Source organism: Fringilla coelebs (assembly GCF_963513975.1).
Source record: "Fringilla coelebs genome assembly, chromosome: 10".
In the NCBI taxonomy this organism is placed as follows: Eukaryota; Metazoa; Chordata; class Aves; order Passeriformes; family Fringillidae; genus Fringilla; species Fringilla coelebs.
In genome coordinates this window covers 985,168-1,001,091 of record NC_140036.1, presented here as the reverse complement: position 1 = coordinate 1,001,091, position 15,924 = coordinate 985,168, and positions in this window count along the sequence as shown.

Here is a 15,924-nt window from a genome sequence, read left to right as displayed (position 1 = left end):
GAATTCCAGAGGAAGCAAAACATTTGGCTGCTTTCTCTCTCCACTGCTCTCTCAGCAAACATTGTCCTAAGCACCTCTCCAGTGAACACTGCAGTGACAGCCACCTGCTCACTGCAGTGACACTGCAAACACGACCACCAGCTCCCCTCCTTCGGTGGAGTTTGCACCAGCTTCAAACCAGTAAAATAGGCTCGGCCCAATCTGCCTTGGCACAGCTTCCTTTGCTGAAACACGGATTCAGGAAGGGCTGGACCAAATCCAATTTACATCCTAATCACCACTGAAGTGGCATTTTGTTAAATGCCTTTCTGCATCTTGCTCCTGTATTTAACAATGTCTAGGTTTTGGTTTTTTGGGTGTTTTTGTCCAAGAGGACAGAGATGTCACTAATACCAATCCTGACAAGAAGAGCAGCCAGAAGTTACCACAAGCCTCAGGGTCTGTGCTCTGTAAGGAAACATCCCAGGTTAAAGTTTTAGATGCATATTTCATGACAAAGAGCACAAAGTGCCTTCTGTCCTATACAATTCATCTCAATTGAGAGGAAACACCAGGACAGGGATTCCCGGGGTACAAAACTGAGCTAATGCATTCAGCAAGCCGTGAGAAAAGCGGCTTAAAGTTGTTATTCCCAGCACCAGACTAACACCACCATCATACACAATACATGAACATCCTTTCCTGAAAAGGGGAGTGTGTCATTTCAGAGGAGGGCTCCCAGCAAACAGCCCTTGCTGGGCAGCACAGCTCAGTTAGCACAGGCATCCCCCGAGCAGAGGGAGCGCTCACCGAGCCCCCTGGGGCATTTCCTGATGAAAGAGCTCCCAGGGAATCCCAGAGCCCCATTACTGAGGGAACATCCAGGTGTCGCTGAGCTTGAACAGGAGAAGGGGCTGGGAATGAGAGGAATTCTGCTCCCCTGCCCACCCCTTTTGTTTCCCGTCTTTTCTCCCAGCTGCAGCCACGTCCCATTTCTGCAGGAGTGACAGACAGCTCACAAAACTCGCCCACCTGGCCTTTATCAATGGGCACAAAGCTCCCAGGAGCTGGGCCAGGTGGAAAGAAAGACTCAGCAGCACTGGCAAACAAAAGCACTCAGACACGGAACCCTCGCTGCGTCTCGGTGGAGTTCAGCCTTGATGCTGACAGGAGTAAATCAGCTCCCCTGGGAATTGGTGTCAGCGCTTCTCAGAGCGTTTGTGTGTGTTTGTGTCACTTACAGACATCCTCACAGGGAAACACGGCCAGGAAATTGCTGCACCTTCCTGCAGAGGAGGAGCAGCCGAAGCCAAGCTCAGTGTGCTCACACAGCATCCCAGCAGTGCACAAAACGTGATGCTCAGGAGCAAGCCTGAAAAGATTCAAATCAAAACTGTATTTGCTTCATGATCAAGTGAGAACAAAGCCTGGGAGCTTTTCTCTTTGCTTTTGCATCTCACCCGTGCCAGTTACTGACTCTGAAAGGAAACAAATCCAGAAACACTAAAGTGTTTCCACTGAATTTTGTCACTTTTCCTTTGCCATTCTCCTGAGCTGCAAAGATTTCCTTTCTACCAAATGCTATTTACAGCTTTTTGATCGTGATAAAAACTTTTGAATGCTGCTCACAAACACAACATGGAAACAAATACTTGGTTTTGTGGAAAGGGCACTTGCAAGAAGTTTTTGAAGCCTCTAAGAGGAACAGAGCTCCAGTGCCTTGCAGGGGATCTGGGAGAAGGATGGCAGCAAGGGCAGAAGTCCAGGGAGATCCCTGGTACTGAACAACAATTAAATACAACAAAACTACACAAATGTGAAACATTTCCATCACCTGTGAGGATGGAAATCTTCAGCACCTCATTCCACAGAAATAGAAAATTTTGTTATTTACTTCAAAAGCTTTAAAGTATCAGTGGGAGATGTTTTATTTTAATTAAGCCCAAGAAATTCAGGTTCCAAGCCAGCACACATTTCTGTCCCTAATTTTTGTTTTTTCTTAAATGAAAAAAAAAAGCATGGCCTTGGGAAGAACATATTGCATTAAAATTAACTTAATGTGCAGCTGTTTCACTTTCCCCCCAAAATATTAGTATAGGAACAAGCATGAAACAGCAATTCTACAAAACTTACAAATAAACATCTGCAGAATGTATATATAATAAGTATAATAATAATGTATAATATTTGGGCTTTAGAAAACAGGACAAAATTAGAACGCATTCTTAAAAAGTGTTGATGCTCACTAATCAGACAGGTAATCTTTATGCTGCACAGAATTTCAGACCCCAAAAATACTTCTCAATAACGAAGGACCAATCTAGACATTATTCAAGTGGTTTTAGCAGGAATTTCACAAGGCCAGACCACACCTCTGTAAAGACACAAAAGTGGATCATGTAAAATACTCATGGATTGTTAATCCCTAGCACTGAGGACACCAATCCAGCCTTGCTAACTTTCACTCTCAAAAATGTCATGATAATTGAAAAAACCCCCAAACAACATCTTTGTGTGAAACTGGCTTCTCTTATTTCTCACGATGCAGTTTTCCACCACTGGCAGCTTTTGTGTTCACCATGAGAGCTGCGAAGTTATAAACCCTGAGATTCTTGTACTAATCCTAAATTAGTGTAGGACCAGTAAACTCCACTTTGAGAGGAAAAGAAGGGCAGTAAGTCCCAGGCTGGGGGGAGTTCAGGAGCTGGAGGTGCTGTGAGAGCATCATAGGTAGCAATTGCCTGCTTTAGATAGACACAATGATGTGACAGCTGCTTTTGTTTCAAAATACAGCACTTCAACTCATGTTACAGTGAAAGAAGCAAATCTTCTCTATTACCTGAAAAAAATGATATGAACACACAGAATTTTGCTAGCAAACTGCTGAAGGTATAACCACAGTAATAAAGTGACTCTGCATACCTGGAAAGGCATTTAAATGCTTATTCATGTCGCTTCCACATTACAAGGTGGGAAACCCCCCACGCTATTTTTGTATTTTAGAGTTTTTTTTTCACTTTGACAAGGAATAAATATTCTGATACATAAACAGGACTAACTCTGAAGACTAAAATGTCCCCTTAAAACTTCACTCCTTGTAAGCTGTCAATATTAACTATGAACCCCTGAGCTCCCAGCTAGGCAGGCTGGGAACTGAAACCATTCTTCAGGCAGGACACCCTTGCATTGCCTTGCCCGGGCTGTGATGATGCTAATTGGCCTTAATTGCCCTCACTGGCCAGAGATTTGCTCTAAGCTGAGGCTGAAATTTGGGAGCCAGCTCTGGTTTCAGTGCAGAGCTGTTTGTGGCTCTGGATCCTCTGCAGAGCTGCCCTGAGGAGCTGCAGGGCTCCCTGGGGCTCAGAGAAAAGAGGATTTTTAGCTGTGGAGTGGGAGACTCGCTCTCTGCTGCCAGCCAGGGGTTCTGGGGGTGCTGGTGTTGGTCTGCAGGGTCCTCCCCAAAATCCAGCCTTTGCCTCAGTGCCCTTGAATCAAAGGAATTCTGCCCCATGATCTGGGATCCTGAAGGTGCCTCTCCTCTGCCTCCCTGCTCCTCGGAGATATCCCAGAGCTCGGCTCGCTTTCACTTCAGCTCACAAATCCCACTTGTACTTCTCTTGTGTCAAGTTAAATATGTTCCACGTTGAAAGACACTGATAACAGTGACAGAGTGTGCTCTGCTGTTCCACCCAGCAGAGCCTTTGTCTGCACACAGACCTCTCCCCAGCAGGCAGCAGGGAAGGGCACTAATGGCAAAGGGAAACTCTGTTTATTGGGGCTGCTGCTTTGAATGCCAAGTTCTCTGCACAGGATTAAGTGCATTTTGTATGCAGCTGGAATATGTCATGGATACATTCAGGTCTTTGAATTTTAATGTTCCCAGGTGATTTTTTTTCCCCTTCTATCTTAGCCTTTAGTGCAGAAAGAACTCTGGATACGTTTTAAGCTCTCCCACTGAGAAAAAAAAAGTTATTAAAATTAATGCAGTATTATTGAAAATAACATATTTTCAAATTGAATTGCTATGAAGCAATGTCAGCAAAAGAAATGCTAAAAATTTCAGATTTTAATGTCTTTTTTTTTTGAATGAAAACATTTTGTCTTTAATATCTCTTTATCTATTCCCAGTACAATATTTGGTCTTGTAACTATTTAAAGCAGTGCTGAAGTTCACAAATTATTTTACTCATATATGCCCAGTTCCTCCTGAGTAAACTGAGCAGAAAACTTCACCCCTGCTGTAAAGCTTTGCAAATTTTCTAAACAAAGAGGCAGCCATCTTCCACGTGCTTTTGAAACAATACATTTGTTCCACACAACCAAAGCGGGGTTTCTGCCTGCAGTAAATAACTGATATGTTTTATAAAATCTGTGGCTTACTTGTGGCATGATGTATCATGAAAATATCCCCATTTCTGGGGACTCTGGATATAGTCCTTAGGCAAAATAATTTCTTACAGTTTTGTTCAAGTATACATTTGGGAATTGTGATGTTCTGCATGCTAACATCAAGGGTTATTTTGTATGCATTCTGATTAGGCTGGTTTCAGATTTGTTTATTGGATAATATGAATAATGGTCATATAAGAATTTATTTTGAGTGCTGAAATTTGGAGATACAGAGAAAGCTTTTGCAGGAATACAAACAAAAAAGAACTGAATAAAAGAATTGGATGTTCCATACATATAAACAATTCCTAGGCTCATCCTCTGGCCTGCCACCAGGCATGACCAGCATGCTTTTATCAGCTAGGATTTTTTAGGAGATGAAGATACTCGTTAGCACTTGATCATCACGACAGCGTCTGAGAACTCATTTACTCAAAGAAATGAGAAATGCCCTGCATATACTGTTCTTTTCTATGCAGCCTTGCCTGAGGATCTCAGGGCAGGAGTGGTGGCTGGTTCTGCTCCTCCTCAGTCACAAACTGGAGGCCAGTGTGATAAGGACCTCAGCAGAGCTGCTCATGTCTCTGACACTTCCATGCTGCTTTTCTGCCCTGGCCGCTGTTTGAAGTCAGCCCTGGGGACCACCCAGAAGTGCCAGCTGGGGATGGCTCAGTGCTCACATTCCCAGCAGAAAGGAGCTGCTATCTCCATCACACAGGCTGTGCTGGGGGTTTGGCTCTGCCTGTCCCTAGCCTGGTGCTGCAGCAGCTGGCTGGTGCTCCGGGCTGCCTCTCCTGCTCCACCAGGGCTTGCTGCTCCCCAGCTCTTTGATAAAACCTTCAGGACCAGAGGCAAGCCACACTGAGGGAAGATCAAACTCTCCCCCTCGGGCAGTTTGTCAGCACGAGAGCTCGGTGGGGCACAGAGCACATTTGTTATGGCAGGTCTGTAATGACATCTCGGAGAGAGCAGCGATGGGATTCCATATGTGAGAGCAGCAACTGCTGCATCAGAGGTGAAACAAATTCAGGTCAGACCCTCACCTGATGTAAATTAACTCAAAGGGAACCCTGTGTACTTCTCATGGCTGAGTCTGATTCCTGGTGAGATTTTTGCTAAAATGTTTCAGCCATAAAAATCACAAAACCAATTTTACACAAATGTGCTTTTCTCTCTCTCCGAACCCTGGAGCCGGCGATGCTGCTAAACTGTTGGTGAGCTCTCAGGAGAAGCAGACCATGTGTTGACCTGTGTAAAACACGTGAAACCTTGAAAACATTAGAAGGTTGTGGACTTTGGAACTGTGAACCTCAGCTGGAACTTCCTGCCAGCCGCTCTCCCGGGCAGGAGGCATCAGGTCGAGTTTGTGCCGTGCAGCGAGCAGCAGCCCTGATCACAAGTGACAGACTGCTCCCTCTGCAAGGACAGAGCCCCATCTGCTCCAGAGCAGGGCTCAGAAGGGTTCTGACCAAGAAAGTAAAGAGGTAAGATGATTTGTTTAGAATATAATGTTAGCGATTTATTATCCATGAATGACAGCAGATTTGTGTGTGTCTGTGAATTTTGGGAAAATGATCAGCTCAATTTCAGTAAAAGGCATAATTGAAAATAATTTACACTTCTAACTAGTGTTCTTTAATTACATGAATTGTGTGCTCTTCATATGATGCACTCATTTATATTCAGTAAGTACCAATTGAATTTTATCCAGATGAATAATTTTATCAGAATAAAGCCATCCCTCTGCAGCCTGCTCCCTGCAAAGCCTGGAGTCACAGCACAGCTCCTGGGACTCAGCCCAGCTGGGCACAGCTTCCATCCCTGCCAAAGGCCCATGGCCAGGGCTCACCAGTTTGGGCTCTCACTGCTAATTTTAGGCTACAGAATGACTTGAATGTCCTTTAGAGTTGTCCTCTCCTCTTTCTTTCTCTACCCCACTTCCCTCCTATTATCTATAGGTCAGATATTGAGGCTCTTTTCCAGTCATGCTGAACAAGATGTTTTTTACTACCTGAAGGAGCCTGTTTTACTAGCTGTCCCCAGAAGACAGGAGGACCATTGTCAATGTAAGAGCAGAAGTGAAACTGGTGCAGGTGGAAGTGGCAGAAACCAAAGCAAGAGCTCCAAGTATTACTCCCTCTGACTTTGGTAGGTGCCAGCCTGGTGACAGTGATGTGGACATCAAAGGATCCCTAAAGCCGTGGGCTCTTTGGAAAAGTGATTGGAAATCAGGGTGCCATGGGAAGAATAAAATAGCAGGAATGAGTTTCAGCTGCTGCATTAGTAGGAATCAGGGATGGGGCTTTTCCAGCTGCTGTTCCCACAGGAGTGGAGGGCTCAGCCTGGCCAGAGCAGGGACAGGAGTCCTGGGAGCAGAGCACGGGCACACAGCCCTGCCCTTTGCTCTGAACCTGGCTCCTCCTCACACCCCTGCAGCCAGGGATCCACAGGGGACAAAGTGCCCTTGGTAATTGGCTCAGTTTTGCATCTCTCTGCTCTGGATGCCCAAATCTGGGCAGGACCAGGGCCAGAAGTTTGGAACAGGTGGAGGGAGGGATGATGGCAAAGCGCATTCGACTGCTTCTCCTTCTCTGCCATTATCAAATATGGGAATTAGGGCAGGCATCTGAGCCTCAGCAGGTTTTGAGGGACTAAACTCAGTCTTCTGTAGAAGTAGAAGACTGGAAGGGAACAAAATATCCAATGTGTGTTGGTCTTCTGCAGGGAGAACCAGCACACAAAACCAGTGGGCACACCTGTGTGACAAGACAGGTGGGCAGAGCAGACAGAACGCCTGACAGGTTCATCCTCTCCTTCTTCATCTGGGAGCCCAGGCCATGGCTGGGATGCCTAAAAACATGCTGAGATTTTAGCCCAAGGGGAGAAAACGACAAGGCATTGACCCAAAAAGGGAATGTTCAAGTCTTATGAATGCTTTTGTCCTGTTTATCAAACAGAATCTTCAGCTTTCCCAAACAGAGTATTCTCATTTCATGCTTCCATTTTCTATATCACATGCCCAGAGAAAACAACTGAAAATGTCCTGCAAGGATCAACAGTATATTGCAGCAGGGAAACAATTCCCTTTTCTTGTTCTGATTTCCACCAGGGTCCCTCAGGTTTGTGTGGACAGCCCTACCTGTCACCAGAGCACGAGGAATTAGGGACAGAAGTGACCTCATAGCCACACTGCATTATTTTCAAACTGGAGTTTCTTGGGTAATTTTTCCCTGCCTGATTGAAGACCTCCCCCTGCCCCCATTTGTCACAATTCAGCTCTGGAAGGTAGAAATAGCTGGGCAAAGGTAACTGTGGCACAACAGAGCATGGGCTGTAGATTTTCAGAAAGCAGCAGAACCCCTGGAATTTCATCTTCCAATGAGAAAGTGAATCTGAACAGGAGCTGCTGCTCAAACAGCAACAACACATTTACTCAGTTTTCCCTGATCTGGGGCTGAGGAGGAAGGGATGAGAATTTCACAGGGGAACAAGATTGCTTCCTTTAGCTCTTATGGAAGTGGCAGCTCCATGGATCTGAACTCCATGGCCAGGCTCTCATGAACAGGGACACAAAGGAAAAACTGCTTTCTTAAATGAAGACAGAATAACCTACAGTGACTCCTCAAAAAAAAAAAAAAAAAAACCAAAAAAACCACCAAAACAAAAAAAAAACCAAAAAAACAAAACAAAACAAAAAATAAAAAAAAACCCAAAAAAACACCAAAGCAAACACAAAAGCCCCAAAAAGCCCAAAACAAAAAAAACCAAACCAAACCAAAACTCCTTGGGAGTATGCAGAGGGACTGCCAGCCCTGCCTGGAGCTGTCTGATGCACACATTGCACCTCCCTGTCCTTCCTGAGGTGCTGAGAACTGGCCTCTCCTCACACTCCTCTTCTTCCACTCATCTTTTCTGTGCTACTCACCTGCTCAAAATTTCTCTTTATAAGGCATTTGTCATCCTCCAGGGGAAGAGCCTGATCCAAGTGCTGCAGGCTCAGTGGCAAATGCCCCCTGCATGGAGCTGGATGAAATCTTTAAAGTGCATGAGCAGCTCCAGAGAGGGCAGAAGAGACAGGACACTTTCCCAAAACATCTGTGAATTTTGCCAAGATCACAGGTGAGGGAGCACCAATTTTTAAAAGTATAATATGCCAAGCAACATCAAATTATAACTTGCCTTGTATAATTCACAATGGTACCAAACCATATAAACAAATCTCCAGCTTTCACAACTTCAACAAAGAAAGAAAAGAACAACAAACCAGAAAAGAAATGTTACAGGAACATTACAAGGCACAGGGGAGGGAAAAAGTGTTTTAAACCAATGGCCCAAGGAGCACCCTGCTAGTCAGGAGGCAGGAGGGGAAGGGATCCCCACCTCCACTAAATTAGTGGGGTTTTTGCTCTGTCCTTATTTCTTTAGAGGCTATCAACTGAACATTTGGCCAATAAACATGATGATCATGATTATTCATCAGCCTGCAAGGCCTCTCACGTGGATTTCATCCTGTCAGAGAATGTGTCCTATTTCTCAGTTCCTCTGTACAAAAGTATGTCCAAAAAAAGGCTCATCCCAGCATTCTCTGAAGCATTCAGTGTAATTTCCCACTATTTGCAACAACCATCGTGTTTGCCTCTTAGTGGAAAAATAATCCAGTTTGAAATCCACAGGGAATGGACACCACCACTACTGTTATTATCAATACTAGCAGCATTTGAAATAATACCATAATAAAGTCATAATTAATACAGCAGCAAATGCATGTTTGATCCCATGTATCTAAAACCTGGTCACAAAACGCCCCATAATTTAAAATTGAATGAGCTGTAAGGCTGCCCTGCTGGATAAAACAAGGATTGCTGCAGTCAGGCTGATTTATTGCCTCAAATGTGTGTTTAATTCTCCCCAGTGCCACGATGGCACACAAGCAGCAGCTCAGCATGAAAGTCAAATCCTCTGTGGTATCACAGGAGTGAAGTAAGGAGGTAGAAAGGATTAAATGAGGTAGAAAACTGTTACCTGCAAGCAGCAACTCTTGGCATTGCAGAAGAGAGAAGGGATGCAAATGGGGGCTGGATTTGCCTCCAGATGAAAGGCTGCATGCTTTGGAAGGGTCTCCCTTTGGTCTGTAGGAAGGAAACAGGAGAAGGAGCCAGTCTCCATCTTCAATATCATCTCAGGCAGGAAACACAGCCCCTGCAGAAAAGTCAAGGAACCTCTCATCAAAGCTGAGCTGGGGACATAAATAAATAAATAAAGAGTGATTCCTTTGCTGGGATCCCTGTGAAAGGGCACTGAGCTCCTGCAGCAAGGTCTCTCCTGTCTTTGTTCTTGGGAGGGCCAGAGCTGTCCTGGTCAGTCCCCAGGGGCAGGGCTGTGCTGGCTGCACTCTGGTGTTTCCAATGGTTAAAATGGCATTTTGTTCCTGCCAGTGGATCCCAGACTGCCAGAGGTGCTCCTGCTGGGCTCCATCCCCAGGCTCAGCCTCCCCTCTTGAGGCTCACAGGCAGAGGGAAAGGAGAGGCACCCCCAGCTCCTTTCCTTGCCTGCTGAGATGCTGGGGACCAGCTGCAGCTTATCCCAAAGTACATTTGCAGCCCTCAGGGAGATGCAGCTCACAGCCCCACCAAGCTGGTAGAACTTCCCCAGTGCTGGGAATTAAACCCTCTCCACAAACTGGTTTTGGTGTGGTCTGCACTGTTTGGATAAGGAGGGGAGGGAAGGATCAATGCCATGAGCTGAGGGTAACTCCCCAGAATTGCCTCTGAATTACCCCAAATTCAGCCAACAGCTGGGGCTTGCATTCTGGAGATAATCCTACCACCACTATCCTAATTCAATCCTATCCTAATTCTGGAGATAATTCTGGAGATGATCCTACCACCACTGTGATAGGAACATAGCTGCTTCTGTCCTGTCCATCATGAATAAATATCTCAAATGACAAATTTAAATGATTTTCCTCCAGCACAGATTTCTCAGATTGTTTAACTGGACATGTTCCCCGAATTTCCACCGATGCAGTTCCCAATCTAACCCTTCAGAGCTCAGCAGCATCTTTGCATTAAATGGTCCCAGTATGTAATACACACCCAAAGAGCTCAAAAGATTTTTACTCCAGTTCATCTTTTCTCCCTAGTGTATACTGATCAGGTGAAGGTAATTCTCTGGATTAAATATTTAAAAATAAATCACCAAAATGTTTTCAAGAACAAAATCAAAAGAGAGGCAAAGCACATGTCTCAGCAGTAAAGTTAAATATAGAAATCCTGAGCAAAACAGCTTGAAGTCAAAGTTCCCAGGAGATCATGACCTTTGCCTCCTGTGATTTACCAAAATGATAAATCTTTAATGGGATCATCACAAAAGACATGAATTTGCCCCACTGGCTCAGGGGATTAAACACAGAATTACTCTGGCAAGCCCCCAGCTGATGGGATCTGTTCTTCCAAAGGGCAGCAGTGAAGATTTGCTATGCTCAGGGCCAGTTTGTGCCTCACTTACTTGAGAAAATGACCTGCAGGTTCTTGGGAGCAAGCTGGTCACTTTATTCCTAATTTATGAAAGACTGTCTTCACAGAATTCCCTCAGCACCTGACTGCTGGCACTGTCCTGATTCAAGCTTAGATTTTGTCTAAATAATTGTACAGAAATGATAGATATTACTGGGAAGTTTTGGGGCTTTGCCTTAGACTGAAAGCTCCTTCCTGGACCTTAGAGGGATAAGATCAGTCCCAGTGTCAGATCAGACACAGGGGATCTCCTCTGCTCCCTGCTCAGTCTCTGGCCAGAGCATCCCCAGAGGAAGTTTCTGTGGCTGTTGTCATTTGTTCTGCAGCCAGCTGAGCTCCCTGCACCCTGCACACTCTGCAGCAGGGACACTGCCACTGGAGAAATGGCAGGGAAATACCTTCTCCCCTGTTTATTCACCTTTATTCAACCAAAGATACACAGCAAAAGATAAAACCCCGCAGACTGTGCTGCCCCTGACCTTTCTTTGCCAATCTGCAGTGCCTGTGCTGAAGTTTGTGAATATCCAAATTATTTTACTGCAGCATGCTCCTGCTGTTCCTTTCAGGTGTTCTTCATTTCTCTGCTTTCCTAGGCAGGGATCTTTGGTGGTTTTGCCTTTTTTCTGCTCACAGGCTCCAGTTTAGGCACCAGAATCCTCTGCTAGCTTGGTAGGACCCAGTTCCCAGGCATAAAAGCATAATTTGTGATGTGATCAATGCATTGCCACACTTTGCTTTCTCCTTCCCAGCCTTTCCTAATGTAACTCCATGAAGCTGATCAGGACAAGACTTAATTAAAATGAGATGCATATAATATTTACTAAAAATAATGTAAAGCCCCAAACCTGCAGACATTTTCATTTCCTCACTAATAAATGGAATTTAAAAGGTGAAAACTAGCTGAAAACAGTATTTTAAAAAGATGAGAGATAAAATGACAGGACCTTGTCAGGTAAAATGGCAGGATCCTACAAAATTTCTGTATCTGCACACCTTCATTTTTATTTAGCCATGAAAGGAAAGCTCAAAAGGAAGCAAGGGGGTTCAGAAAAGCAATCCTCCTTTGAAGAAGAAGAAGAAGCTGAGAGAGAGACAAGTTTTTAGGAATGAGCAGAGAGAACAGTTTCCCAGATACAAAAGATGTGATGTTATCTTGTCCACACTGCAAAGCACAGAGGGAGAAAAAGAAGCTTTCAGTGCTCTTGGGAGGTCTGGCAGATTTACATTTCTGGCTGCAGTGGGGTTTTAACTTCCCAGTGACACACTGATATTGGAGAGACCACAAGCACACAGAACTATTTTGCTTCCTGCAATATGAAATGGCATGTGAGAGTGGAAAGTAATCATGATGGCAGAATGAGTTGCCTACAAGATTCACACCAGATGACCACATTTAAATGGGCTCCAGCTTGCTCCTTTTCATGTTTGTTGGGTATATGGATTGCACGAGATAGGAACACGCTGTAATTAAATGCAAATATATTTTAGCTTCTAAAAATAGATATTCCTCATATTTCTCTTCATTCTCTATGTTGTTCCTCAGTTATTCCTCTGACTCCAAACATGCTGCCTGGAGGCTGTAAAACCTTCTGCTGGTGTCTGGATATTTCTGTAGTAATAAGAAATTGAGCCATCACAGACAGGACATGCTGAATGTGGCCTCCATGGGAAGAACATGAAAATAGAAGTAAATTAAACCAGATGCATTTCACAGCATTCAGAAATCAGATCTAGATGGTTTTTATGTCTATATAAACTGGGTACATCAGTTTAATAACCTGAAATTGCCTGGCAGCATTTCCTCAGGGAGCTGAGGCCAGCTTCAGATGGTTTTTGCTGTAGATGCAGCCCTTGCAGCAGGTGTGCAGTCCAGGTCAGTGTCATCCATGGGTCAATAAACTTCACAAAAAGGGTTGTGAAGGCAGCAGTTTGCAGTCAGTGCTAAACCAAACTCATGTCTGTGTTTTGCCTCGCAAACATCAAGTGATGCCACCAAGTTTTATTTCCTGATTTGCATCCAGTCAGAGGCCATCTCAAAAGTTCTGGTCTGAGACCCAAAACCAACCACAGCTGAGGGATCTTGCCTGTTTGCAGCATTTCAGTACATTCACTGAGAACTTTTTTCCAGTCATACTGAACAAAGGACTCTGATATTATTCTGCAACAAACCTAACCTGTTCAAACACAATGGATTCAAAGACAATTTAATTGTGCCTGTTTAGAACTCTTTTAAATACTTTGATGGAGAGCAAAGAAGGTCCATCAGAATATGCACAATCTGAGCTATTTCTATTTCTATTTCTATTTCTATTTCTATTTCTATTTCTACTTCTATTTCTACTTCTACTTCTATTTCTATTTCTATTTCTACTTCTATTTCTACTTCTATTTCTATTTCTATTTCTATTTCTATTTCTATTTCTATTTCTATTTCTATTTCTATTTCTATTTCTATTTCTTTTACAGTTCTTTATTGCCTAGATATAAGCTGAGCCATTTCAATTTGAAAGGGACAGAAAAGCTTCCACTATGAGATGGGCTTTGTATGTTGATTTTTCTACATCGCTTCTTGATATTAGTAACACAAAAGTACACATTTCCTTCATGCCTTTCACCAAACTCTTAACTGGAAGGAAAATGTAGATATACACCCTAAGAGGGAATGTTTACCCTCTGTTTCAGAGCTCATGTCCATACTTAGTCACCTAAAGAAATGCTAGGCTTCAACAAGCCCCCAAAGGCTGCTCTTAAGCTCTGAGTATCTTCAAACATGATTTGGCAGTGTCTCAGAAAACAGAGAATCAGTACAACCACAGAAGTTGCTTCCATTTTTTCTCCTGTTTTTTCCATAACAGTTTCCACACTGATGCTGTTGCACTACTCAGTGACTCTGTATTGGGAATTCTGGGACTAGGCAGGACTCTTTGCTTGATTTGAGTGTATCAGAAGGCTCCTGTACTTAATTAATTGTGATAATTTTGACAAACATGAGACACCACAAAAGCAGGTCCATGAATCTCTGAGGTAACTTCTGGAGATTATCCCTGCCAGTAACACACACAAATTCTAAATGCAGTGCCACTGCCAAGGGAATGAAGTTGAGGGATGAGATGAGACCTTTTTATGGTTTGTGTAGACTCTCAGTGCCTTCTGCACAAGTGATGAATTCCATCAGGGAGCCAGGGATGCACAGAGCAGCTGAGCCAGAGCCTGCTCAGGCCAGGGCCAGGGGTTTGGGAGCTGCAATCCCACTGCTGCCCTGTGCCTCAGCAGGCATCTTGCAGAAGGTACAGAAAATGATACCAAAGATAAATGTGGTCTTGCTGAGTCCTCCCCCTCAGCCTGGGATTCCTGTAGTATTTCAGACACAGAATTGGGCTGGGCAGGGTGGCACATGGGGGTGGCACAGGCACCAGTGGCTGAAGGGGGTTGTTTGTCCCAGGTTTCTATAGAATAAATGGAATAAACGGCTCCTCTGGCATTCCTGGAGTGAACCAACCCCCCCAAAGCTCAGGCATGAATGGGCACAGAGTCCTCTGTGCCCCTTGGTTCCTCTGAGCAAACAGCCTGGGGGTCTGTCCCAGCACAGAGGAGAGCTGAGCCCTCGCTGTGCTGTGCTAACCAGACATCTCCCACCTTGGAGCAGAGAGAAAGCACAGCTCAGGAAGCACAGCTCAGAAAGCACAGCTCAGGAACCACAGCTCAGGAACCACAGCTCAGAAAGCACAGCTCAGGAACCAGAGCTCAGGAACCACAGCTCAGAAAGCACAGCTCAGGAACCACAGCTCAGGAACCACAGCTCAGAAAGCACAGCTCAGGAAGCACAGCTCAGAAAGCACAGCTCAGGAAGCACAGCTCAGGAACCAGAGCTCAGGAACCACAGCTCAGGAACCCAGCTCAGGAACCACAGCTCAGAAAGCACAGCTCAGAAAGCACAGCTCAGGAAGGAACCACAGCTCAGGAACCACAGCTCAGGAACCACAGCTCAGGAACCACAGCTCAGGAACCACAGCTCAGGAACCACAGCTCAGAAAGCACAGCTCAGAAAGCACAGCTCAGGAAGGAACCACAGCTCAGGAACCACAGCTCAGGAACCACAGCTCAGATAGCACAGCTCAGGAACCACAGCTCAGGAAGCACAGCTCAGAAAGCACAGCTCAGGAACCACAGCTCAGGAACCACAGCTCAGGAACCACAGCTCAGAAACCACAGCTCAGGAACCACAGCTCAGAAAGCACAGCTCAGAAAGCACAGCTCAGGAAGGAACCACAGCTCAGGAACCACAGCTCAGGAACCACAGCTCAGATAGCACAGCTCAGGAACCACAGCTCAGAAAGCACAGCTCAGGAACCACAGCTCAGGAACCACAGCTCAGAAAGCACAGCTCAGGAACCACAGCTCAGGAACCACAGCTCAGAAAGCACAGCTCAGGAACCACAGCTCAGGAACCACAGCTCAGGAACCACAGCTCAGGAACCACAGCTTGTACCAAGCACTGCCCTGAAATGGCAGGGTCAGGGGAGCTGCTCATTCTCTCTTGGGGTGTACATCTACATCCTGATCTCCAGCTTTCCCTGAGCTCTGAGCCAGCTGCAGAACTCTATTTCTCCACATTTTCTGTAGCTGCACCTGCAGAAGTCCTTTCCCTTTGGAAGGCTGCTCCCACTGGCACTCTGAGGCATTTTCTGATGAGGGCAAAACACGGGAGGATCCAGAGACTCTCAATAACCATGCAGTATGTGAGAAGAAAAAGAGAATTGTTCCAATAATAATGCAATGAAATCTCCACTTTGCCTGGCAGGGTGAGGAAAACAGGCAGAGGAAAGAAAGGACATCTCTGGTGCAGGATAAAGAGGGGAATTTGTGATATACTTGGATTTTAGATTTCTTCTCCTCATGCTAGTGTATAAAAGGCCCTGCAGGTCCAGCAGCCTGACGTGCTGAGCTCTCTGGGTGTTGTCACCTCCCCTGTGTGAGCAGGAATGTTACAAAGGCAGAGCAGGTGACCATCTGCCACCTTTACTGAGCCCTCTCACAGCTC